The sequence below is a fragment of the Nycticebus coucang genome, chromosome 15, assembly GCF_027406575.1.
Source record: "Nycticebus coucang isolate mNycCou1 chromosome 15, mNycCou1.pri, whole genome shotgun sequence".
Lineage (NCBI taxonomy): Eukaryota > Metazoa > Chordata > Mammalia > Primates > Lorisidae > Nycticebus > Nycticebus coucang.
This window is the reverse complement of record NC_069794.1, coordinates 59,957,929-59,968,791: the sequence shown is the minus strand read 5'-3', so window position 1 is coordinate 59,968,791 and position 10,863 is coordinate 59,957,929. Positions and strand designations below refer to the sequence as shown.

Sequence of the window (10,863 nt, the reverse complement as noted above, 5' to 3'; positions counted from 1 at the left end):
TTTCCTCAGCCTCCCGAGTAATTGGGACTACAATGTGCTCACTGCAATGCCCCACTAGTTTTTCTATTTTTAGTAGAGGTGGGGGGTCTCAGTCTTGCTCAGGCTGCTCATAAACCCCTGAACTCAAGCAATGCCCCCAGCTCAGTCTCCCAGAGTGCTAGGATTAAGTTTGAACCATTGTGCCCAGGCAAATGATTTTTTTTAAACATAAATCAGATTGTTGATTAACACTTACTAATGGCTTCACATACCACTCAAGAGGTATCTGAAATTCTTGCAGATGTACATTTGTGTTAAAATCCTCAAATTCCTTTATGAACTGTACTCAGCCTGCTTCTCTGATCTCTTGTCACACCACTCTCCATTCTCTATACTCCAGCCACCTTGTTTTTATGTTCCCCAAACCCATCCTCTTGCCTTGGAGCCTCTGAATAAGCTGTTCCCTTTGCCTGTGACACTCCTTCCCCAGTCTTCCTATGGCTGGCTGACTTCTCATTTGGTGTCATCTTCCCTATGATGCTGTCCCTACCACTCAAACTAAAGTAGTTGCCTGATCACTATCACTTCACCTTGTTGTATATTCTTCATTACATTTATTACCACCTAACATTGTCTCTTTACTTGTTCATTGGTTTACCAATTGCCTCTACTCTAGAACTTAAGCATCATACAAGCAGAGGTGTGATCTTGTTCACTGCTTTACTCCCAGTACTTAACTGCCTGACCCATGGCAGATGCTCCATAAATTATTGTTGAATGAGTACTTTATCCCAATGTCTAAACACTAACACTTTAACATAATACCTGCTATGGCCAAAAACTGTTATTGAAACTTTATGCTTAGTTCTTCATTTAAACCTCAGAGAAACCCTGGAAGTAGGTTCTATTATTTCTATAGTTTACAGATGAGGAAAATGCACCACTCAGAGATCACACACCCAGTAAGCAGCAGAGCTGTGATTTCAACCCAGGAAGCCTAGCACTGAAGTTCATGCTTTTAAATACCATATTACACTGCTTGGTTTGAGCTGCCCACCTCTGGGCTTCCTGAATCAGGAAAGGATTCTCAGGCCTGTCAACCCTTAGCACCCATGAGGAGGAAAGAATCTCAAAGGGATGCAGAAAGATGTTGAGGCTGCTGTAAAGGAAGAATAAGCTGTCTGGGCCTCAGACCCTGTGGCTTTACTTGTCTCAGTGGAAGGCTCCATCCACTCTGTGCTTTAATAAAACATCCTGAAAGTATGCATGTGAGTGTGTCCCCACCATAACACACACACCCCAGTGAGGAAAGGAAGAAAGGACAATCAGGGCCAACATTACTCTGATTTTTGTGTAGTCACCATCATGGTCAGTTGGAGGGGAGAAGATCAATATAAGCAGAGCCCTGTTTACACATTCATGAGGCTGCTGCCTACCTGTGCCTTTAACTCTTGGGTATCCCCCCAGAATCAATGACACAGGGGGTGTTCTAGTCCATTTGGGCTACTATAACAAAATGCCATGAACAGCAGAAATACATTTCTCAGAGTTCTAGAGGATGGGAAGTCCAATGCCAAGGTATATGGTAAGAGCCAGCTTTCTTATGCACAACACCTTCTCACTGTATCCATATGTGGCAGGAGACATGATCCAGCTTCCTCAGGCCTTTTCCATAAGGGCACAAATCCCATTCATGAGAGCTTCACCCTCGTGATCTAATCATCTCCCAATGATCCTATTTCCTAACTGGTGATTAGATTTCAAGATATGAATGTTGGGGGGTACACAACTGTTCAGATCATACGTACCAGAGGGACTCGGCCCCTGAAAGTCTCCACATGATCTTGTTAAATCTCTTTAGCCGCAGGGCTCATAGGGCTTTTTTCATCCTTCCTGGGACCTGGGATCCTTAGTCAGCAGGGATTATATTTCATTTTCTGAGCTCTTCTCTCTGCCTCTATTAACCATGTAGACTCCAGTCCCTACCCCTTGTTGATGGAATTTCTTTCTACAGTAAGTCCTTGGTCTCAGAGATTCAGACAATGAACCCACAGACCACACAGATCAGTGATAAAATAGTATTTATTAGATAGAAAGGAATACAGAATGAAGGAAAGGCACCATAGCCTCTGGCAGAGGGGGGAGACCCCAGTGGAAAATCCCACACAAGTCTTTTGTCTAGGGCAGTGGTTCTCAACCTTCCTAAAGCCATAGCCCTTTGATACAGTTCCTGTAGGTTGTGAGCCACAGGTTGAGAACACTGGTCTAGGAGGTAATATACCATTTGTAAACAAGAAGGTCTTGAGAATTACACTTGGCCAGGACTTGACAGGTGAAAGACACCTTTTCAATGTTAATTAGTGAATGAGTGTATTAACAAATGAATGCAGTCCTTATAGCTCAGGCCAGAGTGGCAGGGAGTCCACTTTTTTTGTTTGTTTTTTGTTTTTTTTTTGAGACAGAGTCTCCTTATGTCACCCTTAGTAAAGTACTGTAGCATCACAGCTCACAGCAACCTAAAACTCTTGGGCTTAAGTGATTCTCTTGCTGCAGCCTCCCAAGTAGCTGGGAGTACAGGTGCCCACCACAACACTGGGCTACTTTTTGGTTGTAGTTGTCATTGTTGTTTGGCAGGCCTGGGCTGAATTCGAACCCACCAGCTTTGTTGCATGTGGCTGGCACTCTAGCCACTGAGCCACAGGTGCCGAGCCAGGGAATCCACTTTTGAAAAGGCTCAGCTTATATGAAATATTGGCAAAACTGCTTTTCTCCTGTCTTGCTTGTATTCAGAGAGTGCAGTTTGGAGAAAAAGAAGTCTGTCTGTTTAGCGAGAAAATGGGGTTCCTTGTCAAGTCCTGAATGGGGGAATCCTGTATCACCCTGACCATGGAACATTAAACATCTCTGCCTGTTGTGAAGCGCAGTTGAATCCAGGTGTACACCATTTCCTTTTACATGATTCTGCTCTGACCCCTAATATCTCAAGCCACCACCTCTCTGGATCCTTTTCTTCTTCAGCTTCTGTGATCCTGTGGAAATCTTAAGACTGTTTCCTGGGCAACAGTTCTCTGAATTTGTAACACCCTGAGTAATTCTGCTGGCCAACCAGATGTCCTACTGTTTCTGTTCCAACCTCACAAGGCTTTCAGGTATAGAGTTTTGCTTTAGCAATGCTGTTGATGTTTCAATTTTGGATGATCTAATTTAGTCTAGCCTTTGCCCAAGAAGAAATGGCTTCTATTATGTGGTAAGTCCACCAATTCCTTTGTATCTGATCACTGATGAACTTCACCACTCCTGAATCCTGAAATCCATCGACACAGTCTAGGCTTTTATCTAACATCTGTAGGGGCCTACCATAGTCCTGCTGTCAAACCACTCAGACCACCATGACTAGTGGTTTTGCTTACCTCCCTATATTCCCACAAAGTTATAGAGAGCAGGGGTCTGTAACTACAACCAACTTGGGAACCCATGGTAGAAAGTTAAGACAGACAGTTGATGGGCCACAGGCATTCTCACAGTAGAATACTGCCTTGGCTCCTTGTATGATCCTAGATTGGCTCTAAGAGGTTGGCAAAGATAGGAAAACAGATGTATTTATTAAAAGGAGCATGATCCGGGGCAACCAATCTAAAAGCCTATGGCACTAATAATGAAAAAGCCAGAACAGTCTGAGCACAGTGGCTCATGCCTATAATTCTAATACTCTAGGAGGCTGAGGTGGGTGGATTACTTGAGCTCAGGAGTTTGAGACCAGCCTGAGCAATAGTGAGACCCCCATCTTTAAAAAAGTTTAAAAAAAGGAAAAGCCAGAATTCTCACATATGATGACCCTGTTTATTTGAGAGTAGCCCAGAGTGAGCATGTTGAATTTTACCTATTTTGTTGTTATACCTTCTTTATTCACAGTGCTCCTTGGAACACGATCTTCACCACGATCTCAGATGACCGGCAATGAAGAACAAGACAGAAAACCTTAGAGAAGGGGAAAAGAATGACTAGAGAACAGAATTTTAATTATGTCCATGGAGACAACTTTATTTCCCATACTATATTCACAGAGGAATGTGTTCCTCCCTGATATTCCCCTATTCCTTCAAGGATGCACCATTGCCTACAAAATTAAGTTCAAGCTCTTTACCATGGTATCCAAGACCCACAATGATTTAACTTCATCCATGCTCAGTAGTTAGATTATTATTCACTCACTACAGTTGCCATCTCAGAGGGATACTGTGTACCAAGGACACGTGGTTGAACTAGCTTTACTCTATTGACAGGTATTTGGAAAGCACCTCATTTAGTCCTCCTAACTAATCTCTACACAAGTCACACCTCCTTTTGTCCCATCTGCCTGGGTGTTATAGGAACTTGAACTTTATTTATATCTGGTTTAGAAGTATTTAAACACTCGTAAAGATTTTTCATCTTTGTCAACCATAGTGCATAAATATGATATTTTCCAATATAATTTCAAAGTTTAATTGAAGTATTTATAATTTCGTTTGGCAGATGCTTGGTAAAGATCCTAAAGCTGTTCTTAATTTGTGCATGAATTTATAAGTGGCTTTACCATTTGTTGGAAAAAACATAGAAACAATCTGTCTTAATTTCACTTTACTATGTTTTCTATCTCAGTTGACTTCAGTAAGACTCAATTGAATTCTGTGTAAATTCAATTCAATTAATTTAAATAATAGGTTTAATTTTAAGATTTATCAAAATGATTTAAAGGTTTTCTTCAACAAATATAACAATTTTATACAACAAATAATTTCACACCACTAATCCAGAAATGAAGATCCAAAAGATGGTTTGGACTTTCACTGTCAAATACCATGAGAAGATCATCTCATTAGATACCTGCAAAAAGCATTTAATAAAATTCAACACTTATTCTCAATAGAAATCTATGCATAGGCTAGGAAAAGAGAAAATCTTCTCCAAGTTGGAAAAGAATATGCATCAGAACCAATAGCAAATATCATGCTTGGCATTTCTTCCTTAAAGCTAGGGAGACAAATGCCTTCTATTATGGTACAGGTATTTTTGAAAGAAGCAATAACAGCAACTAGCTGTACTTTTTAAAAATATCATTCATAATAGTAATTAAAAAAACCAAAATGCCTAGGTTAAATAGAAATACTATAAGACCTACATGACGAAAATTATAAAACTTAGCTAAAGGGCATTCAAGAAGATATACATACATGCTATTCTTATATAAAAAGATTTAATATTCCATTTGGGCTTTTCCCATGACTTAGCAATTATGAATTGGGCTGCAATAAACATTCTGGTACAAATACCTTTGTTATAATGTGATTTTTGGTCTTCAAAAAAATAAATAAATAAAAATTTAAAAAGATTTAATATGGTGCATATATAAATTCTCCCCAAATTGAGCTAAAAAAATCAATGTAATTTCTAAAACTCGAATGCATACATCTTTCCATAGCCATTTCCCTACAGGACTCCAGTTGTGCCCTCAGGATGACTGAATGGGATGCAGCTGTAAGAAAGAAAATTTTGATAGCAAGCACATAGATAGAAATCACTGAAAACAATCTGTCCTCACTTAAGAGCAGCAAATCTGGTTCCACGCTTGTAGCTCAGCGGCTAGGGTGCCAGCCACATACACCAGAGCTGGCCGGTTCGAATCCAGCCCTGGCCGCCAAACAACAATGACAACTACAACCAAAAAATAGCCAGGCGTTGTGGCGAGCGCCTGTAGTCCCAGCTACTTGGGAGGCTGAGGCAAGAGAATCGCTTGAGCCCAAGAGTTGGAGGTTGCTGTGAGCTGTGATACCACAGCACTCTACTGAGGGTGACAGCTTGAGACTCTGTCTCAAAAAATAAAAAGAGCAGCAAACTTTCTTAAGTATTTGGAGGACTATCCTGGATATCTACTCGTTGAAGTTTTGGGGAAGTGGAGCACTGATGATGTACAGATCAATGACATTTCCCTACAGGACTACATTGCAGTGAAAGAGAAGTGTGCCAGTTACCCAGCTCACAGTCCCGGTGGATTGGCTGCAAAGTGCTTTCGCAAAGCGCAGTGCCCACGGTGGCAGGCCTCGGTAACTCCGCGAGACTACAGGGCCACAAGGACAGCAAAGAGCTTGTGACCGCGTGCATCGTCCAGCATGCCTTCCAGATCATCCACCTGCTCACAGGCGAGAACCCCCGCAGGTCCTGGTCAGTGCCATCATAAGTAGTAGCCCCCAGAAGGAATTGACACTCTTTTTGTCTTTGTTGTTGAGATAGAGTCTCACTATGTCGCCCTCTATGCTACCCTCAGTAAACGTTGTGGCATCACAGCTCACAGCAACCTCAAGCTCTTGGGCTTAAGTGATTCTCTTGCCTCGGCCTCCAAGTAGCTGGGACTACAGGCGCCTGCCACAACACCCAGCTATTTTTCTGTTGTGGTTGTTTAGCTGGCTAGGGCCGGGTTCAAACCTGCCACCCTCGGTGTATGTGGCTGGCCCCGTAACCACTGTGCTACGGGCAATGAGCTTATTTTATTTATTTATTTATTTTTCGAGAGAGAGTCTTGCCATGTCTGTCGTCCTCGGTAGAGTGCTGTGGCATCACAGCTCACAGCAACCTCAAACTTTTGGGCTTAACAGATTGTCTTGCCTCAGCCTCCCAAATAGCTGGGATTACAGGCGCCCGCCACAACACCCAGCTATTTTGTTGTTGTTGTTGCAGTTGTCATTGTTGTTTTAGCTGGCCTGAGCCGGGTTCCAACCCTCCAGCCTCAGTGTATGTGGCTGGCGCCATAACACCGTGCTATGGGCGCCCAGCCATGAATTAACACTCTTGGGGCCAGCCAAGAGTGTTGGCTGTGCCAGGGCAGGTTGTGAACTTGTCCTCACTTGGACGTGTGAATTAGGCCATCAGGCTGCTGTGCATAGGCGCCCCTGAGGCTGCCTTCTGAATATTGAGACCATCACCTAGTGCTTAGCAGATGTGCTCATCAGTGCTGCCAGGGGCCGCTCCAACTCCAAGGCCATCAAGGATGAGCTGGAGCGTGGGACCCTGTCTAACCGCTGATTCATTGGCTGCTGCCGTAACCCTGTCTGCCCTTGAGGGCAGACCCGCCAATAAAAAGACAGAAAGAGAGTAGCCGCTATCTTTAAAAGTTCAACAATAGGGGCAGCACCTGTGGCTCAAGGAGTAGGGCGCCGGTCCCATATGCCCAAGGTGGCGGGTTCAAACCCAGCCCCGACCAAAAAAATAAATAAATAAATAAAAATAAAAAAAGACTTTAAAAATATACCTGTTAAAAAAAAAAAAAAAAGTTCAACAATAGGGGCGGCTCCTGTGGCACAGTGAGTGGGGCGTAGGCCCATATACCAAAGGTGGCGGGTTCAAACTCGGGCCCGGCCAAATTGCAACAAAAAAAATAGCTGGGCGTCTGTAGTCCCAGCTACTCGGGAGGCTGAGGCAAGAGAACCGCCTAAGCCCAGGAGCTGGAGGTTGCTGTTACCGAGGGCGACAAGGTGAGACTCTGTCTCTCTAAAAAAAAAAGTTCAACAATAATAGAAAATCAAATCCTATGAGAGATGGCTTAAAATTTAAAGCAATGTAAAATAAAAACCTTTAGACCTAAAGAAACAGGTCTTTCCAATTTAATCTGTGAATAATGTTGCCAGAGAAAAAAAGAGAAGAAAATTATGACAGCAAGCACACTGTTAGAAATCACTGAAAACAATCTGTCCTCAGTTAAGAACAACAAATCTTTCTTAAGTATTTGGAGGACTATTCTGGATATCTACTTGTCAAATTCTTAAGCTGTAAAGATATGAGATGCTTAATGGAAACAGATAAAGAAAAGAGAGAGCTATCTTCCAAAGATTCTAAGACTAAAAGATTTTTAAATCATAGAAGAGAGAGCATAAACAAGTCCTAAGGATAAAATTATCCTAGATATCTTAAAAATATTTGATTCTCACTACACATGCATCATACCATTCTACTAGTTTTTTTGGATATTACTTGTTTTGTTCTGGTTATTGTTTGTGTTTAAGGCAGAAGAGTCTTTTGTAAACATAGAACCTGAATGAATATTTCAATATTCTAGATATTCAATATCTACCCAAAAAAAACATAAAAGATTGGGGTTATAGAGAGGGACAAAAATTTAACTGATTTCAGTGGCTATCACAGCAAAGGCAATTAAGTACCTCAATTATAGTATTGTTATTTTTATAATCTAGGACAGGCAGGGCTCAGTGGCTCATGCCTGTAATCGTAGCACTCTGAGAGGCCAAGGCAGGTAGACTGCTTGAGCTCACAGGTTCGAGACCAGCTTGAGCAAGAATGAGACCACATCTCTACTAAAAATAGAAAATCTGAGGCAAGAGGATCACTTGAGTTGAAGGTTGCTATGATGTATGATGCCATAGCACTCTAACCAGGGCAACAGCTTGAGACTGTCGCAAAAATAATAATAATAATAATAATAATAATAAAATATTATCTAGGACACACAAAAATAACAGTATAAAAATTGTTTCTCAGCTCAGCACCCATAGTTCTGTGGTTAGGGCATTGGCCACATACACCGAGGCAGGTGGGTTTGAATGTGGCCAGGGCTGGCTAAACAACAATGATGACAATGGCAATAAAAAAATAGCTGGGCGTAGGGTGGAGCCTATGGTTCAGTGGGTAGGGTACTGGCCCCATATACCAAGGGTATATGGCACAGTGAGTGGGGTGTCGGCCCGTATACCGAGGGTGGCAGGTTCAAACCCAGCCCCGGCCCAACTGCAACAAAAAAATAGCCCAGCTTTCTGGCGGGCACCTGTAGTCCCAGCTACTCCGGAGGCTGAGGCAAGAGAATCACTTAAGCCCAAGAGTTTGAGGTTCCTGTGAGCTGTGACACCACAGCACTTTACCGAGGGTGACATAGTGAGACTGTTTCAAAAAAGAAAAACATTGTTTCTGACAACTAAGTACTCATCAACTCATGAATGGATGAATAAGCTGTGATATATGTATACCATGGAATACTTTTCAACCATAAAAAGGAGATAAACTTTACATTTTTTGTATTAACCTAGATAGCATTGGAAAATATTCTCTTTGGTAAAGTATCACAAGAATGGAAAAGCAAGTATCCAATATACTTTATACTAATGAGAAGCCAGTAGAAGAACTCATACACACCTACACAAGAGAAAAACTCAATTTAATTCAAGTTGGGGGGAGTTGGGACAGGCAGAAGGAGGGGGATTGGTGTGCTCCCCACTAATGAACATAAGGTAAGGGTACATGGCACATCTCCTGGGTGCAGTACACAACTACAAAAAGGACCTTACCTAATAAATGCACACATTGTAACCTAATCATTTGTACTCTCATATTAATCTGAAATAAAAACAAGAAAATTGTTTCTGAACAAAGTTTAAAGTTTGAACATAATACTAAAAGATAAATATGATCTCAATCTACATAAAATTTTTGTACTTAATGGGGAGCTCAATAAATTATTTCCTTCCTTCTCTATACCAAAATAATTTGGAAAAAACATTGAGAAACAAAGGAGAGATGGAAAAAATGGACTTTATAAAAAAACGACAGAAACATATTGGAAAATTAGAAAGTAATTTTATTGTCAAACTGATAGCAAGCCCACTGTTTTTTTTTTTTTAGCAAAACTGTTCGATCCCCAACATAACTGAGCCAAAAGAGAAAGAAATCAAACTTTAAAATCTAAAATAAAGAAATATCTATAACAACTAATACGAAAAAATGATTAGAAACTACCATGTATAATTTATGCTCATTTTTTTTTTTTTGAGACAGAGTCTCATTTTGTTGCCCTCGGTAGAGTGCCATGGCATCATACCTCACAGCAACCTCCAACTCTTGGGCTCAAGTGACCCTCCTGCCTCAGTTTTCCATTTTTAGTATAGACAGGGTCTCTCTCTTGCTCAGGCTGGTCTTGAACTCCTAAGCTCAGGCAATCCACCCACCTTGGCCTCCCAGAGTTCTACAATTACAGACATGACCCACCACGCCTGGCCTATACACTAATTTTTAAATGTAAGTGAAAATTGTAAATATAAAACTGACATAATATGAAATGGAAAACAAAATCTGAGAGTTTTATTGTTAAAAATCTCAGAAAGTCTTTCTCTCCATGGAAGTCTTCTCTTTGTAATTACATCAAGGGTCCCCATCATATTAGTCAGAAACTTTAGCCAAAGTATTGCTTGGCTCTCCCAAAGATTTTAGGGCTCCCTAGACAGTACTTCCAAAAAAGCACAATCACTCTAATTCATTGCTGCCTCTGCTTTTGTAAGGCTCCGTGGCCAGGGTAATTGCACATCTCTGCCAAGCTGAGGGGGTGCTGATGACAGCACTCTTCCAAGGCACGGATCTTGAAGCTTATGGCTTCAGGACAAATTGGCATACTTAAGTGAATGGCTCTCTTCCACCCATGTAATGGTCTGTTAGAGGGCTCTTACAACAAAGTTATCAGGATGGAGAGGTGTTCCAGAGTTTATTAAGCACTTTCTTTGGTTCACACACAACTCTTTCCCTGAGTGCACAATCTATCTCATGGTTGAGACTCATTCATACTGTGGAACCTCATTGTAGCCACAGTCTGGACTCTCTTTTGACTCTCAGGTCCCCTTTACCATTGTGTCTGACTCCTTTTAGGGAGGTCTCTCTGTCAGAGGGTCTACAGTCTTCTAGTAATTTATCACCTCTCCTCACAACTCGTACCTTAAAACTTGTGCCCACATCAGTTGTCCAGATGAGCTTCTCCATGTCTACAACTCAGGAGGAAGCAAATCGGTGATGTAAGTAGGGTAGGAAGGAACAGCAGGTCTCCCCTAATTCCTTCCCCCTTTTTTTTTCCTTGTC

The 10,863-nt window shown here is 41.6% G+C and overlaps 1 long non-coding RNA gene across 1 annotated transcript; it reads left to right on the top strand.

Annotated features, from left to right (window-relative positions):
• The first annotated feature begins 2,995 nt into the window (after positions 1-2,995).
• LOC128566767 (uncharacterized) lies at positions 2,996-4,586 on the top strand. The gene is made up of 2 exons (XR_008374638.1): positions 2,996-3,128; positions 3,892-4,586. It is a non-coding gene; the product is annotated as an uncharacterized LOC128566767 (long non-coding RNA).
• Positions 4,587-10,863: the final 6,277 nt, after the last annotated feature.